This window comes from Manihot esculenta, chromosome 1, assembly GCF_001659605.2.
Source record: "Manihot esculenta cultivar AM560-2 chromosome 1, M.esculenta_v8, whole genome shotgun sequence".
In the NCBI taxonomy this organism is placed as follows: domain Eukaryota; kingdom Viridiplantae; phylum Streptophyta; class Magnoliopsida; order Malpighiales; family Euphorbiaceae; genus Manihot; species Manihot esculenta.
This window is the reverse complement of record NC_035161.2, coordinates 37,228,920-37,246,750: the sequence shown is the minus strand read 5'-3', so window position 1 is coordinate 37,246,750 and position 17,831 is coordinate 37,228,920. Positions and strand designations below refer to the sequence as shown.

At 34.0% G+C, this 17,831-nt stretch overlaps 1 long non-coding RNA gene across 2 annotated transcripts; it reads left to right on the top strand.

Moving 5' to 3' along the window:
- Nucleotides 1–9,429: 9,429 nt before the first annotated feature.
- Nucleotides 9,430–15,856, top strand: LOC110622462. 2 transcript variants are annotated; one of them, XR_006352250.1, is made up of 5 exons: nt 9,430–9,632; nt 9,723–9,944; nt 13,665–14,002; nt 14,095–14,214; nt 14,757–15,856. It is a non-coding gene; the product is annotated as an uncharacterized LOC110622462 (long non-coding RNA). The 2 variants fall into 2 exon arrangements; XR_006352249.1 differs by having other exon boundaries at nt 9,723–14,002.
- The last annotated feature ends 1,975 nt before the right edge of the window (nt 15,857–17,831 follow it).

Below are 17,831 nucleotides of genomic sequence, written 5' to 3'. Positions count from 1 at the left end.
CCCCACTACTCGAACCCTTGACCTCCCACTTTAAGGGAATAGTCTGGTGAGAGTGAGTACCAATTGTTCCATTAAAGTGGGAGGTCAAGGGTTCGAGTAGTGGGAGAGGCGACCTAATTTCCAAAGGGAAATTTGGGCCAAATCCACTTGGGGAAGGATGCATTCGATGCAAGAACCCAAGGGGACAAATCCTGTCAGGAACCCGTGAGGGTGAATGGATGTTGAGAGCTGTTCACGACGCCAGTGGAAAGCCCGAGGTGGCAAAGAGGCCAGACGAGGGATAGCCCTGGGCCGTGAACGGTAACAGTGCCGGGGATCACGTCCGGGCTGTTACAATCATACATTAAGAACTCTCTGAGAAAAGATCCAACTATTTACCCACTGATTTAGAATGAAAACCAACTGGAAGATCATGAACCTATACCCAAAAATAAGCCAAATAGAGAGGAATGGTGTGAGGAATTGAATCAACCATCAAGCATTGGTACACAAGAAGATAATTATTGAATGTCCATGATCCTCCCGCCAAAACCCTATCAAGATCAAGTTGATAGAAAAATTGAAACAAAAACATATTAGGTTACATTTTTTGAATACAAATCCCTTGACTTGGATGCCATAAAGAAGCCATAGTGTTGCGCATGGCTTGAAAATTCAAAGACTGATCTGTAATAAATTGCCAAATCAAACATAATTCATAGTTTCCGGATGTCTCAACCTGACAAGAAGCGGAAATAGCCAACTCAACTTCCTCATCATCAGAGAGATAGATAGTGTAACAATATGATTTTCCATGAAAAACAACAAACACACAAAAGCAAATTACTGAAAACGAACACTAGCCATAAAGGTAGAACTACACCCTTGTCATAGAAGCAAGATTGAAACTAAATATTCTTCTAACCTTTTCTATTCCTTTTTCTATTTGGTTCTCATAATATTAATTTTTCAGATTAAATAAATTATTACATAATACATTACTGTAGATGTTGATGTTGCACAGGATTCCGAAACATAAAAAGAAAAAGGAAAATGAAAATATACCATGCGTGATTACAGAATACTAATATAAGTATATATTAGTATTATCCATGACTTTTCCTTGTAAATTTTTACCATGTGTGGGATTTTGCTTTTGCAAATAAAGGGCAGCGTTAACAAACTACAAAGGTGAAATCAATAATTTTAGTAATTTTTTTCAGAAAAATTTTAATTTTCAACTTGAAGGAAATTAAAATTTTACAAGAATTATTTAATTTTTTTTTTTTTTACAAAATGAGTTATGTTAAACAAAGATTATATGTGGGTGGTTGAATTTTAATGTTGGAACATTGTTCATGGAAATCTCAACATTGATTGAAAAACGAGTAGAAAATAAATCACAGCATTTTTGTGATAATCTCTCCACAACCAGACTCTTTGGCCGCATGATTGTCTGTTTGGTCCAAAAAGCTAAACCCAAACCATACTGTCTGGCCTAATTGTATATGTTGATGCCCAGTTGGACAATATTTCTTTATATAATATTTGACCCTTTTTATTTTGTTTATTTTTTTAGAGAGAAAGAGAGCGCACAGTGTAGCAGTCACTTGCCATAAGATGCCATCAGCTATAGACACGAGAAAGGGAAAATTTCCTCTCTGGAAATGCAAGTTAGCTTGGTGGTATACACCTACAACTGCAAAAATAGAAATGAATGGCTGGCAACAGAGATTGAGAAGATGGAAGCCATGTATGGATTTCACATTATTGTATGAAAACTTCAAATCATATATCTTAATAGCCTATGTACCTACCCAACCATTGCATAACAAGCTTCCTTCCCTTGGGGGTTATATGTGGCTCACAGATGGCCTGATTTAATGTCGTTTGGACACTTGTTTGGAACTCTCTTCAGTTTTGTTTCAGAAATTATGTCTTATAACCATGCATGACCGTAAGAGGTCCTTCGCCATTATGATGAAAGTGGGTCCAGAAAAGCTCTCAGATAGAACAACTCCAAAAAATTTCTGCTACCGACAGTCCTGCCTTAGCCACCTTGATATCAATGAGAGCACTTGGGAATGTCTTCTTAGACATATTAATATTAGTCCAGGAAGCGAGAAAGAAAGGTATTTTTTTCCTATAATGAGCCATGTAGATTCTGGAATCTGGGAAATTATTACTTGATCAGATTTCTACATGAAACTTTGTTACAGTTGAAACATAAATGGGAAGAGTAAGGATGAATTTCGAACATCAGAAAGAGGGGATATAGTTATGACGAAAAATCTGAAAAGTAAATATACTTGCCACACCATTTACAACAAAAATAATTTTACTGGATCCAATGAATTATGATTAATCCGATTCATCGATTATTATGTTGGATTATTTTTATTAAGCTTTCTCTTTTATGTTGCTAATTGAGAAAAAATACTGAAGCAGGAAACATTTACAAACAAAACAGAAGGCAAAGAAAGGCAACTGGTACTGTACTAAGAAAGAACTGCAAGAGGGTAGCGAGAGTCTGAAGAGCCAGGAACGTAAAATATATGCAGCTCAAAGAGGAAGGTGGCATATGAAATTAATTACTTGGAACCCTACGAATATGAGAAGAAGAAGAGGTGGAGGATGAGGAAAGAAGAAGCCATGGATACGTACGAAAACTAAAATCTGTTCAAGAATCAGGATTTGATCATCTCTCAAAGCTCAGAGCCTTCACATTGTAATATTATTGTAACCTACGATAAAGAAGTAGCTAGTGTATATATATGCAGAATTAAAAATGGCGTTTTATACATCCATAATAAAACAAGTCTAGAAAGGAACATGCATTTTATTCATATTACAAATGAAGTCTATAAATCTTAATTCATATATATATAAAAATATGCCAAAAAAGAAATTAATTATAAATTCATGGCTTGTAAATCTTGGAAAGAGCTTGCAAAACATTAACTTGCAACCTTAAATGCAATATATAATCCGCCGTCATTAAGAAAAGCCGATCCGGCTGCAACCCTTGTCCTCCTGGGATTAGTTTCTGCAACTTCTTTACCTTCATTCTGACTGAGCCGCGCACTGCTCTCCTCTGCCGCCTCCTCCACTTCATCTTGGCATAATCTCTGCATCCATTAACCTCCATCTCTCTCTCTCTCTCTTTCTCTCTGTATGGAAAACGAAAAAAAAAAAAAAAAAAAACAGGTAATGCAAATAATGGGAGTCGACAGGAAAGAGAGAGAGTTGTGGAGTTTGAGAAGTTGCGGAGAAAAGGAGAGCTATAACCTCTAAAATGATGAGAAATGGCAAAGGGATTTCCTGTGATAGTTATAGTTATAGGAAGGGCCATGTGAGCCGAGCCATCAATATTTAATTTTTATTTTTTTAATTCTTTTTTAATTTTGATTTTGATATTAAATAAATTTTAGAAATTAAAATTCCTTTTATATTTGCCAAATGCTTTTTTTTTTCCCTCACTAAGGTGATTCATACAGTATACCCCATAATTTATTGGGCATGCTTGCACGTGCAATAAATAATGCAAGTGAAAATTGCAAATTATCCTGTTTATTTACGTTATTCTTTTTTATTATTATTATTATTTTTCTCACTAACCAAGCAAAAAAAATAATTAAAGAAAATGTCTCCATTTTTCCTATCCAAAGCCAGCAGCTTTCTTTTCCATCGCATAATTTATATTGACAGTAAAAAAAAAAAGAAACATTACAATAAAAGCCCTTAATTTATAGGTTGTTACACTTCAATCCCTTAATTTTGTAAATCTATTACAATTCAATACAATATCTTTAAAATTTATCACTGTAAAATCATTATTCACATAAAAACCTCTTACTTTCACTCCCATTTATTTGTTAAAATATTTTGTGATAACAAATTGAAAATGCTTAGTTAAGTTTTAACCTATTAAAGAACAACGGTAATGGTCATAATTTTAGCAAATGGGCAATTAGAAGTTAATTAAATGTAACAATTATAAATAAACAAATAAAAAGTACAATATGATTTTAATAGTAAAAAATAATTTGTCGATTGCACTTGTTGCCTCTTTCTTTACTTGTAACTTTCCAAACATATATGATTTTAAAATTTAAAAAAAAAATCGGGTTTAAATTACAGCGGATTGCACTATATTATAAAGTTTGGAAATTTAAAAGTAAAGAATTGGTTTTAAAGAAAGGGTAATGGATTAAAACATACAAATTGAGCGCTGAAATATACGTTTAAAAGTTTTTTCTTTTTAAAAATTTCTTGATGCGCTTAATAATTTGTCGTTTTGTGGTACGTGGAGGTTCGTGGATTTGTGCCTTTGGTTGGAAAGTGAGGATCCATTTTTCATTTAGCGCTCAACGACCTATGCACGTGTCTGACAGCTTTCTTGCATGCCCACGCCAGCCACTAACCCTCACTTCAACCATAATGCCCTAATACTCTCCCCGACAGTTACTTTTTCTTACACCTGTGCGGTTTCGTTCGCCACGTCACTTTTAATCCTGCATTAAACCACCTTTATCTTAGTGCAAACTACCTATAAAACAGCATTTGCTAAAAATCCATTTTATAAGATAATACCAAATGTTACATTATGAGATAAGGATCGCTAACTTATTCTTAAATGATTTGCAAAATTTATTTCCAGCTACATAATAAGTTTATTTATTTTATTTATCAATTATTTAACTTCTACTCTTAATTAATAACGTCATCATTGTCCTCAAATCAATAAACCAAATAATATGTCACGTGGGAAATTTATTTATATTATAATCTTATACTGAATAGCAGTAAACGACCGCTAGATATGCGCGTTTTGAGTAGAAACATGATGCTGAAGTTACAGAAAAAGAAGAAAAATGAAAGAAAGAAGAAATGGGAGATAGAGTTCGCATGTGTATGTGGTGATATGAATCTGGTGTGGTGATAGTGTTGTCCAACTGGGTTCCAGGAATGAGCTGAGTTCGCAACTTATCGTGGGTGATGTGATCAAATCTTGTTGGTGGTGACCCACTAAACAAGTTGTGAATGCTTTTGGCCGTTGGATTAAATTCAGGATGGTATCCCGTGAGCTCGCTTACCACCTCCGTCTTCATTGTATGAATCCATGGGATAAAATTGGAGTACTATGAAATGTTTGGCTGGCAAGAATTGGATTCACTTGGAAAGTAATCAATTTGATTGGATCTTTTACATCAAGTGGAGTCTCAGAAATTCACGTATATACATGGTCCCGACTTCATTTTGATTTTTCTCCTCGTGATATTTTCTGCAATGCTGAAAGCTCCGTGAAAAATTTCTTACATATAGAAAATAAATAATTTTCATTTCGACACTAATTATAAAAATAACGTTAATAAAAGTTTAATACTATTAAAATTTAGAAACTTACTATTTTTTGTTATTTTATGTGAAATAAAAGGAAACAAAAAATGAATTATTGAAATCCAAGAACAAAGAATTATGAAAAAAGAATAGATAAGACTTTCTTATTTTAGGTATTAATGATTGAAATGAAAAATAATATCAGCTTTAATATATAAAAGAGTGGGCAATAGTTTGCCAACTAGTCCGATGCATGCCTTTTAGATAAATTATATGAGCACTATTAATATTTTGGGATTTTTAATTTGAGGACTCTGTTTCATTTTTTTAGTATGTGTAGAACGTGCACGTTTCCATCAGAGTATTGTAAATTATAATGGGTCCAAAAGGAGACACATTAATTGTTCACACCCCATATCTGTTTCGTAAACATGTTTCTCGATTCAATTTTAATTTAAAATCAGTGATTTATTCTGTAAGAAGGATTTTTTATTTCTTTTAAATGAACCCCTTTTAAATTAAAAAAAAAATATTTTTTTTAACAAAGAGAAAACTCAAATTGAATTAAATTCTTCCAAACATAAGTTAGATGATAGCGAGATTAATTTTCTTTGCACTCTTAATGTTGAAAATCGAAATATAGCAATTAGCGTACATTCTGGATTCAGCATTCTGCACCCAATTTAAAATATATAATTGGCATACGTGGGTTTCTCAACTGGGCAAGCTAGAACGCTACTAGCCTACTATTACTTCATTCAAATCATGCATGCATTAATTTCCATATAAAGCATGATTGATATCTTAATTTGATTCAATCATCATCTTTTGATGTGCCAAATAATAAAAACTAAACATCACTGAGCCAAGAAGTCCTCCACCCCCTCGATCGGTTCGTAGAAGCCAAGCTTTGAAGCCACACACACACACGTTACAGAGATATGTAGCTAGCGAAGGAGGAAGATATGCATACAAAAGGGTGAAGTTGTATTGATTACATAAAACGAAATAGACATGCAGAAGCTGCAACTAAGCAAAACGGTCCCCTAGGGTTAGTGCCTCTCAGAAACTTCCGGAGGTTCACGAGATCATTTAAAACCCTAGCTATATGAGCCATGTGAAGGATGATCATGACTTTTGACAGATGTGTAGTAACCCATTATATGCATATACAGCAAATCTGCATTTATTCAAGCTATTCGCAATATGTGAAATGATGCAACTGCCTCTCGTGCCTCGTGGTTGGATTTATTGCACAGAAAAGTTGGAAGCAGCTGATCCATGAAGTGGCCTTGCCATGAACTCATGTGCCTTGTCCTACAAGCTTAAGTTGTTCCCATGTTGATTTTTATTTGTACCGTATACAAGAAAAATATTTGTTTAGACCGAAGTTAAATGAATTTATACTAAATAAATAAAAATGAAAAGTTGAAATCTGGCGATGAGTGATCTAAAAAGAGCTGGTATGGTTATGGTGGCCCATTTGACATTGTCAAGTTCAGTTGTGGAGGAAGTATAATTGCCAATGGCTCGTGCTTATTGCCACAGAAACTCCTGGGAACATGAATTCACGAAACAGTTTGCATGGCAAAGGGGGGGAAAATCGTAACTTTATAGTTATGGGATAAAAAATAATAATTAAAATATTGGAAAATCCTTACTCGTATACCACCAATAAACTGTGATTAATTTAAATGTAAAAATTACTCTAATTTTAATTAATATATAATTTATTTATTTATTAGTTGGAGATATACATATAGCGTGAATATAAGAATTTTTAGGTGATTCATCATCAATTAATTTGTTTTGTTAGAGTACGTGGCATGATTATATATGTGGGTATGTGGGCCCTATTGTTCATCAACCCACAACGGTCCGTTGCACCCTACGACCCATACTGTGCATGTGGTTTGCCAACTCACTGATAATGACACACCTTTGGTAATTAAATATTTCACATTTGTATTTTCGATAATTTACTGCTCTTATTTTTGTTTTATAAGCAAATGAAAATTTATATACACACAATACTTATAATAATATTAGCATAAAGATTTAATAAATATGTGTACATAACATTTATATAAAAATATTTTTTCTCTTTATTTGTAAAATTTAAACTATTTGTTTTATCCACTAAAATATGAAATTCTCAAATTTTATTGAAATATAAAGAATGTATTATCCATTGCAATACTTATTAATTTAAAACACAAAAATTTAATAAGTTATAATGATACGCTTAGAATGATATTTTTGAAGCTCAGTTAGATATTTGTTTATTTATTTTGTGGGAAGATAGGTTCTATCACTATCCAATAATTTCCTGCCATGCATCTATTTCATGATAAATTTTATTATATAACAATTATATAATCATTAATTATAATAAATTTCGTATAAATTTTTAGAATTTAAATCTTGTCAATTTTTTTTTTGTTAATTAAGGATCTATAAATTGAATTGCATTATAATTACTTAATGAAATTAGTGATATGTCCAAGTCTGTATTCATTTCAGTTTTTAACATATAATAAGGAAAGGTGTGATTTAGGTAAACGTCAAGGATATTTGACTTGCAGACTAATATAATAAAGTAAATCCGTGATGAGAATGATGTTATTACCAAATATGAAATGGCTACTTTTAAGTAATATCTAGCTAGAAAGGCGTAAGATGAGATACATGGCGAAATGGGTGTGAGGTGGTAGCGTTGGATTTTTTTTTTAATTAAAAAAAAAAAGCTGGAGCTGTTGGTGGTGGGAACGGAAAGCACATGGTTGCACATGTTGAGAAATTGGAAATCCCATATTTGGGGTTTCAAAGGGGTGGGGTATGCATATGCTAAGGGATGCATGTATTGTTGGAGCTGGGTCGGCCTTGGCCTCTTTCTTTCTTTCTTTCCCTCTGTTTCCTTCCCAGTGATGTTCATGTTTTGACCCGTAATGTGCTGTTACCTAAATCTACTTTGGAGACTCTGCAGTTTTATTGTTCGTTTTTGTCCTACACAGTTTTACCTAAATCTACTCCCCTTCTTATCTTCTCATCTCATCCCCTTTTCCCCTTTTTACCATTTCTTTTTTCTTTTACGCTTCATATTTACACATACAGTACAACTTTTTTAAATAATTACTATATTACGTTTACTTAAATTAATTATATGTGAGTGATTTATTTATTATTAATTTTATATTAAAATTATATTATATAAAAATTTACAATATTAGTCTATTCTAATTTAATCTAATAGATAAAAACATATTCTAATTTAATATCATATTACTCATTTCTGATAATCGCGGGGTCTCTTCCCCTTCTAGGCTGGGCCAGGACCCATGATAGCAAAGGTCGGTTCAGAGCTCGGAGCACCTCAAGGAAAGTCTGCCCACAGCAGTGGACCGGACCTAAAGATATCAGCCGATCTGAGCCACCTGCGAGCCCATAATCTGCTGTGTTGAAGCCAGTCCCGTGATGGGACCCAAGGATGGACGGCAGGCCCGGTCTTTTCGCAGTCCTTCTTGCACACGCTCTGGAAGAAATTAAATGGCCGCCTGACATGAATAAAAGAAATTGATACCACTATACGTACGGAGCTGAACGATAGAGACAGACGTCCATGTAGCAGAAAGGCCGTTAGATGTCGTTGACAGTAAAAGAAAAAGGATAAGAGGAGAGGAGGTCCTTCCTCTCAAAGATAGAGTTTACCCAACTATTGTAAATCCTATTCTTTAGATCTCGGAACATCAATTTTAAACCCGACATAATTTAAAGATTAATTCTAAAAAGTTTAAGATTATAATTTGTGCTCTCAAAATTAAAAATAAAGGGTAAGAGAAGTTGAGTTATACTTTGGAGTTTTAATAAAGTCGAAGTCATAATTAATGGATTAGGATTATGGTCCAACCCTCGCCCCCCCCCCCCCCCCCCCCCAAGCCTTTAATCGTTAGGCTAGGATTTTGATAGCTAAATGGGCCTATAGCCCATTTAAAATAATACTCTAAGCTTGTCTTTCAAGTCACAGGCCGTCTGCTTCATTCCCCCGCCACATTGGTCGGTGAGCCGGAGTATAAATTCACTTAACAAATAACGGTCCCCCGCGGGCGCTTTCTCTTTTAGTCAATCTCTTTTGCACTCAAGACTGCTCACTGCGTCTCGGTTTCCTTCGGTACTCTCGTGTTTTCCTCTCTAAAGCCTCTCCCCGCTGCCGCTTCTTCTCCCTGGCTCTTTCCATGGCGATCACAACAAGTTTTTTGAATCTGTCAAGTCCCAGCAGTTCTCCCGCCTTCAATGCCTCAACCGCGACCCAACAAGTAAGACCGCAAAAGCCCCAAAGGATCAACAACTAATAATGTCATACGCATTTTCTTTATCCTGATTTCGATTTTTTTTTGGCTACCTAGGATTAAGGGGTGCACGGGAAATTAAAGGCAGGCAAGAAATTGTTGTCTTCTCCATGGATATCGCCTGAGAGATTTCAAAGATGTTATTTGCTCAAGCTGATGGAATTCTATGGGACATGAACAGTTCATTTGGAGAGGGACTGTGAACTCAAGATTTTTACGTCTGACAGTGATGAAGGGCGTGATACATTCTGGCATTCAAGTGTTCACATTCTTGGTCAGGTACCGTTCTTCATTTATTTGATTGCTTAAATTTAGGTTTTTTGTTCTTCTTGAATTTTGAAGCTCTTGAATTTTAGTTGAAAGAAAGCACAGGCGACGATTTGTTAATAATTTATTATGTTGTTTTGAGTTAGGAATTTCTTAACATATAATTATGGGGCAAAACGGTGGCAAATGAGTATTTAGCTACTGGAGTATATTACATGGTTGCAAATGACTTAGTTTCCTGGACTAGGTTTGCCCTTTTTTTAAACTAATCATGGAATTTCTTTGATTTTCTTTGCTCACTGCTGCACATGATGTGCTCAGTTTCCGGTCTCTGATATATCTATCTTATGTTTTGTGACTTATATATATTACGATAATGGTCTAGAAGTTATTAGAGTGAATTATCATGAAGTATTATTAGGCAGGAAAAGTTAAAATCTGGGAAGAACCAATAGTTTATAGTGATGTAATTTCCCTTCTAATTAAGTCAAATAACTCGCTTAATTGGGCTACGGGAAACAGTAAAATACTTTAGATGGAAGTTTGTAATGCTTTAGATGTTGTTGGTTTTCAGTCCATAGTTGTCTGCTCTGGGTTTTCCCAAATGAAAATCAACTGGAAGTTGCTTTTGTTTAATTTTAAGTTCTTGAACCTTTTTGTTATATTTTCTTGAACTTACATATGATGCTGTGGATGAACTATGCTTTTTTTTTTTTTTTTAATAATTGCCTGCATGAAGAAGCTGTTTTGGTATTTGCCTTGATTTAACACGAGGATTTTCAGTCCTATGCTCGTTGATGGATTAAATGATTATAGCATGGATTGACAAGTTCAATGAGTCGTATACTTATTAATCATGTTTCCTCCTTTCACAGAATAACTGAGATTCTCTATGATACTCATGGTTGGAAATTGTTGTAACCCAAGTATATTAACATATTTTGATGGAATGGTAGTAAATTGGGTTTTAAATCTCATATTTTGATGTCACAAATAATTTCCATTTGGGTTTAGAAGGTGGTTCACCAAAATTGTCCATATTATGTGTAATAAGATAAGAAATAATTGGACAATTTCAATATATTTCTTCAATGAAGTAGGTATATATACAGATTATAAGGTCTTGTTGAGGCAACTCCTAATAATCCTCTATCAATCAATTAACCTATGATTATGTAATCTCCTATAATTATGTATAGATTATATTCACATCCTTACACTCCCCCTCAAGTTGGATCATAGATATTTATCATGCCCAATTTGTTAGAAAGATATTCTATTCGAGACCCATTTAAATCTTTGGTGAGTAGATCACCCAATTGCTTTCCTGTCTTCACATAATTGGTGGAGATTAAATTTTCTTGAATCTTCTCACGGATGAGATAACAATCAAACTTCAATATGGTTAGTCCGTTTATGGTATACTGGATTGGAAACAATGTGAATAGCAGCCTGATTATCACACCAAAGTTTCGTAAGTGACGCAACATTCATACCAACTTCCTTCAGTAGATGCTTTATCCATAGAATCTCACAAGTAGATTGAGCTATGACCCTGTATTCTGACTCGGCACTGAATCTAGATACCATATTTTGCTTCTTACTTTTCCAAGACACTAGGCTTCCTTCAACAAATACACAGAAGCATGTAGTCGACCTTCTATCACTTTTGGATCCCGCCTAGTCAACATCAAAAAAACACTCAAGTGCAATATGCTCATGATCTCTATAGAGTATACCGAGTCCAAGAGTCCCTTTTAGATAACATAGGATTTGTTCTAGAGCGGCCCAATGTTTCACCATACCGAGTCTAGGAGTATACCTATTAGGAGGAATGTTACCATCAGATTGTATAGCAGAAGACATACTCGAAGAGATCCCACCATCAGATATGATTCTATAGATGAGCCACTCATCATACTCCTCTTGATCCGGAGAGATTTGTACAAAAGGATAAAAAGGAACTTGCTCAGAAAAGACTACATCTGTTGAGATTAGATATTTGTTGAGGTCCGGAGAGTAACACTGATACCCCTTCTGAAGCCGAGAATATCTCAAAAAAACACACTTCAAAGCTTTAGGATCAAGTTTAGTCATATGAGGTCTGACATTCCGAATATAACAAGTACTGCCAAACAGTCGTGGTTCAAGAGGAAATAATAGCTTTTTAGGAAAGAGGACATTATAAGAAGTATTACCGTTTAGTACTGCGGAGGGCATGCGATTAATAAGAAAGCATGCAGTAGAGACAGCATCGGCGCAAAATTGCTTAGGAACTTACATTTGAAACAATAGAGCTCTAGCAGTCTCAAGGAGATGTCGATTCTTCCTTTCAGCTATCTCATTTTGAGCGGATGTATCAACACATGACGATTGGTGAAGAATACTATGTTGAGTCATATAAGCCTGGAATGATTCTGACATATATTCTTTAGCATTGTCGTTCAGCAAAATTTGCATGTAAACAGTAAATTGAGTCTTGATTTTAGCACAGAAGGCAAAAAAATGAGAAAACACTTCCAAACGTTGCTTCATAAAATAAATCCAAGTCATTCTAAAGTAATCATCCACAAAAGTGATAAAATATCTGAATCTAGTCTTAGATTCAACCGGGCATGGGCCTTAAACATCTGAATGAACTAATTCAAAAGCATACTCAGCTCGTTTATTGACTCTAGGACTTAAAGAGTTTCGATGTTGTTTTGCAAAATGATATGACTCACATTCCAATAAAGATATCTTATGAAATTGAGGGCATAACTTCTTCAAAACTGGTAAAGAAGGGTGTCCCAACCGACGATGTGCTTCAAATGGAGACACGACACTGGAGCAGACAACAAACTGAGGCACCCATGCATCCAAAATGTAGAGACTCCGAGATACATGTCCTTTACCAATAATTTGTTTCGTCACAAGATCCTGAATGAGACAATGATCAGGAAAAAAGGAAACGCAACAATTTAGGCCTTTGATAAGTTTACTCACATAGATTAAATTAAAGGTAAGATTAGGTAAACTTAGCACAGATGATAGGGTAATAGAAGGAGTAGCTTTAACAGTCCAGAACCCTCAACATTATAGGTTGACCCATCAGCTATAATAACAGGTGTTTTATGAGATCGAAAGGTAGTAAAAATATGAGAATTACCTATCTTGTGATCCGTGGCATCAAAATCAATGACCCATTTATATGAAGAGAAAATAAGACACGTTTTACCTATATCAGCTACCGAAGACGCTGGGATAATTTTAATAATATGGGTCTTAATATCAGAAACCATTTCAACCAAAACCCTATACTCCTGTACCTTCAAACGAATTAAAGGAAGATAACAAAACCTAATCTAATGAACCATATCAAAAAACGCCTCCACACAACACCCAAACAACAAACGAACCACAGATCTGACAAGAGGGCTGCAAGACAACTTTGGCGTCCTCCTAAAGTGGATAGTAAGAGACAAATATTACCCTAGATAGGTAACACAAAAGAACAGGAGTCCTGAGCCTCCAAAAATTTTAAACTTGACGGAAGAGAAAAAATTAAATCTCTACGGGGATGACTCTGATACCATGTAATAAGATAAGAAATAATTGGGCAATTTCAGTATATTTCTTCAATGAAGTAAGTGAGTATATATACATATTATAAGGCCTCGTTGAGACAACTCCTAATAATCATCAATCAATCAATTAACCTATGATTATGTAATCTCCTATAATTATGTACAGATTATGTTCACATTCTAAATCATGAAAAATGAGAAGCTATTTGCATCACAAGGTGGGCCTTTCATCCTCTCGCATGTATCAGATCTTTATATTTGAGTTGGTGCAAATTTTCTTCTGGATCATTGAGGAAGATTTTGTGAAAGTAGCCGAGTTCCTTGATGCAGCAGCGAAGTTGTCATTGAACATAAAGGCAGATACTAAAAGTTCTCACTCTCAATTTTTAGTTTGGTATTGCTGAGTCTACAGAATCAAATATTCAATATTTGGTCATTATAATCTAAAGCCAAAGGTACTGATGGAATGGAAAGCATGTTAGAAAGATTGTGACTCATTCCGAGGTGAACATTGCCAAGATTAAGAGTCTACTAAAGCTAATTAACTATTCATGACCATTAGAATTCTCACTTTTAAGTTAAACATTCATTTTCAGTTACTGAAGCAGCTCAGAATTGACTGGACCAGAGCTGATTCCAAGAATTCCATGTGTATCTGTTACACAGATGATAAGCTTTGCAAGAAATTCAATCAACTCTTCGTCAAGGAAAGAATGGTAATTTTAACCTTTTTCTTACCTTTTGTTTTAGGTAATATTGCAAATTATCTAATGCTTCAGGAAGCATTTTCTGTGTACTTCCAAGTTTATGTGTATTTTATTTTCATAGGATTTGACAGAGTAAGCTCCTCCAAATAAGCTATTTAATATTTTTCTTATCCTACTCATAATGCATAACATTAACCAATGATTTATGGATAATTTTCTATGTATTTTGCTATTAATTACTCTTTCTCTTGGTTACAGCTTACAAATGGTTGTAATGAGTTTAGCATAAGGGTTCAATCACTATATCTCATTATCATTTCAATTTTTATTATTACTAGTACAGTACAAGACAGGAACAGAGTTGTTTCTGTCTCTTTTGAGATATAATTATTTTCTTCCTCTATCTAAATCTACCTTTCTATTAAGAAATTCATGTATATTAAAATATAATATATCACTGTGTTCATCTACTGAGCCTTAGTTTTGTCTTATTCTATATAGTTTCTATATTTCTTGACTAATGTCTATCCTTTTTGCTTCTTTGATACCAGCCTACAGTGTGAATGTCTTCGTGAGGCTCTGAAGGGACGCATCAGAGTTTAAGAGAAGTTGTGTCCTCTGTTGTAGTCAAGGCAGGAAGAGTAGCTACTAAGAAGCCACTATTCAGCCAGGCAAAGAGTTGGTATTGTTATTACTATTTTAATGATTCCCACTTTAGCTTTCTGTTTTGCTCTATCTTTTTCTTTTGGTAAGGAAGGGATTTGATAGAAATCTATATTTCAAGTTGCTTCAAGTTAAATGCTTTATGTTGAGCTTTGGATAAGCTTATTAGTCTGTTTATATCCAGTTAGTAACTTGGCTCTTATGGGCTCTAATATTTTTATCATCTTGAATGGTTTCTTCAAAATGACCTTCCTTCTTCTTCTTTTAGTATGAGCTTAATGATCTGTACATAAATCTGTGGCCCTGTCTCAATTTTGCCTTTTTTGCTACGATCAAGGCCTAGCAAGTTCAAGTTTTGCAGACTTTGCAGCCAATGTTGGTGAAGAAGCTCTAGAAAAGATGAAATATCTCCATGCTTCTATAAAACATTTATACTCTTTTTAGCAATGCATGTGGTAGGAAGAGTAATGTATTCTTTACATAATTGATTATTTTTTTCCTGTTTGGAAAATATTCAATGCATATTTCAGTGCGTAAAGTGTTATAAAAGAACTGTATTTACTATTGTAATAATTTCTTTTAGATATCGTTAAGTAGTTTTAATATTTAATGATAGTAATTGTTAGAAGTATTTGCCAAGGACTGCATGATGGGATCAAAAAATTGTCAGTGGCTTCTCAAGAGCATACAGTAAACTGCAATTATTCATGTTACAAAATCAAATTGAAGGATATCATGAATTGTCATCACAAATGTATATGTACTTTTCAACTAGCACTGCTAGGTGGGTACTGGGTACTGACTTTTATTTTAAAGTTGTTGATAATGTACACCAAAGTCTTGGTTAGCTTTTCTATATGTTTAAACTCTTAAGTTAAATATCTAGCAGTACTTGAGGTTATGCATATACTGCATGTGTTCTTAAATTGGCGAGTGTATGTTGTTTGGAGTGAATCCCTTTTTTTTTTTAAAAAAAAAAATTATTGTTGAATCATTCACTCTCGGTGTATAATATAATATCCTTGACGGGCTGCTAACACTACTTACAATATATTAATTTTATGGCTTTGTTGCTCTTCAGAATGCTGCTGATGTGCCTGAGGTTATCGTCTTTGTGCTTATCTTTGTGTGTCTGTTGGACCCTATGATCTGCTGTTGTGTTTATTTAATTGGTTTTAGGAATTTATCTGCTTTTGGATTAATTTAGAGCACAGGTTGTGTTTCCTTAACAACTCTTTTGAAATTTTTTCCTTGTAGCCCTTTGATGCATTAGGAAATTTGCATACCTTACCTAACCTTTCCACTGATTGTTCAGGTGGTTCTTTTTGTTAATTTTGAGATTTATTTTGCTAAGTTGAGGAAGTAATTTGATCGTTCAGGTAGCTCAATTTAGATAGTTCCTTAACTGGTAGAACCGGTTTTCTTTTGCTAAATTTGCAATTTGTTTGCTGTATGGGGCCTTAATGAGATTGGATGTGGCTTGATGGATGGACAGTCGTTACTGCAGATGGCAAACGCATTGCTCAGTTCGGGCACACCCTTTTGGTAAATGTGCTCACTTTGCTGAATTATATTTTTTTATTTGCATTCAAGGTTTCTCAGTACCTTGAGGTAAAAGATGGATTTATATATTTATTTCAATTTAAAGGCTATTAGTTAAATTGAATATTCAAAAAATTTTATGCCCTTCAAGCAATTTATAATCTGATAACATTGCAAAATTGTTCTTATTGCTTAATTTAATATCCTTTGGCTTTGAAATAGAAAATTCATATATTTTCCCTTCGTTTTCTTTTCTTCCGTTGGAGCTTCACGTTATGGGTAATGGGTTGATTTTGTTCTTCAGAATCGATTTCCTTGTGTATTTGAAGACGATGAGGTTGGGACTTGGGATGAATTGATCAAATTAATTTATTGTTGTTAATGATAAAAAATCACAACTAATGTTTAGATAAGTATAATAAGTAACATGACACTACACGTGTATTATTTTAAAATTTATCAAAATTAATTTAAGGGTTGGCTAAATAACACATGATTTGGCGTGATCCACTTTTCAAGCAACTAAGTGAAGGCTATATATCTAGTAAAACATAAAATTTTGGTCTATTATTATGGGGCAGTATTCTTTATTATTATGATTATTGGGGAAAATTATAATTTGATCCTTGTGGTATAAGGAAATGGTTTACAGAGCTTTAATTTCCCTTCTAGATTTAGTCAAATAACTTGCGTAAAAAGGCCACGGGAAACAGTGAAATACTTTAGATGGAAGTTTGTAGTGGTTTGGATGTTTTAGGTTTTCAGTTCATTGTTGTCTTCGCTGGGTTTTCCCAAAAGTAAATCAACTGCTCAAGTTGTTGAACCTTTTTGTTATATTTTCTTGAACTTGCATGTGATGCTGGTTTTGAACTATGCTTTTAATTAATTGCCCGCATGAAGAAGCTGTTTTGGTATATGCCTTGATTTGGACCCTTAGAAATAAGAGGAAAGTGCATGTATGATGTAAGAATAGTGCATTCTGTCATACAGGTTGATGGATTAAATGATTATGGCATCCTTTGACTGGTTCGTTGAGTTGTATACTAATTTAATCATGTTTCATTCCTTCACAGAATAACCGAGATTCTGTAAGATACTCATGGTTGGTAATTATTGGAACCAAAGTATATTTAAACATATTTTGATGGAATGGGAGTAAATTGGTTTTAAATCTTATGAAGATCTGTAAAAGGATAGGATAGGATAGAGTGGGGCCGCAGGAGTGATGATTTTTTATTTGTCTTATTGTTCTGTGCATGACTATTTTATATTGTGAAAACCGATCCAAAAGAATAAAACTCTACTTGTAAACCAATTTGTTTTGAAAAATTATTATTTAAAATAGATCATTTTAAAAGACAGAGTGGGTAATTAATAATGCAAAATATTTTTATTAATCATATAAAATAGTTGTTTTCCTC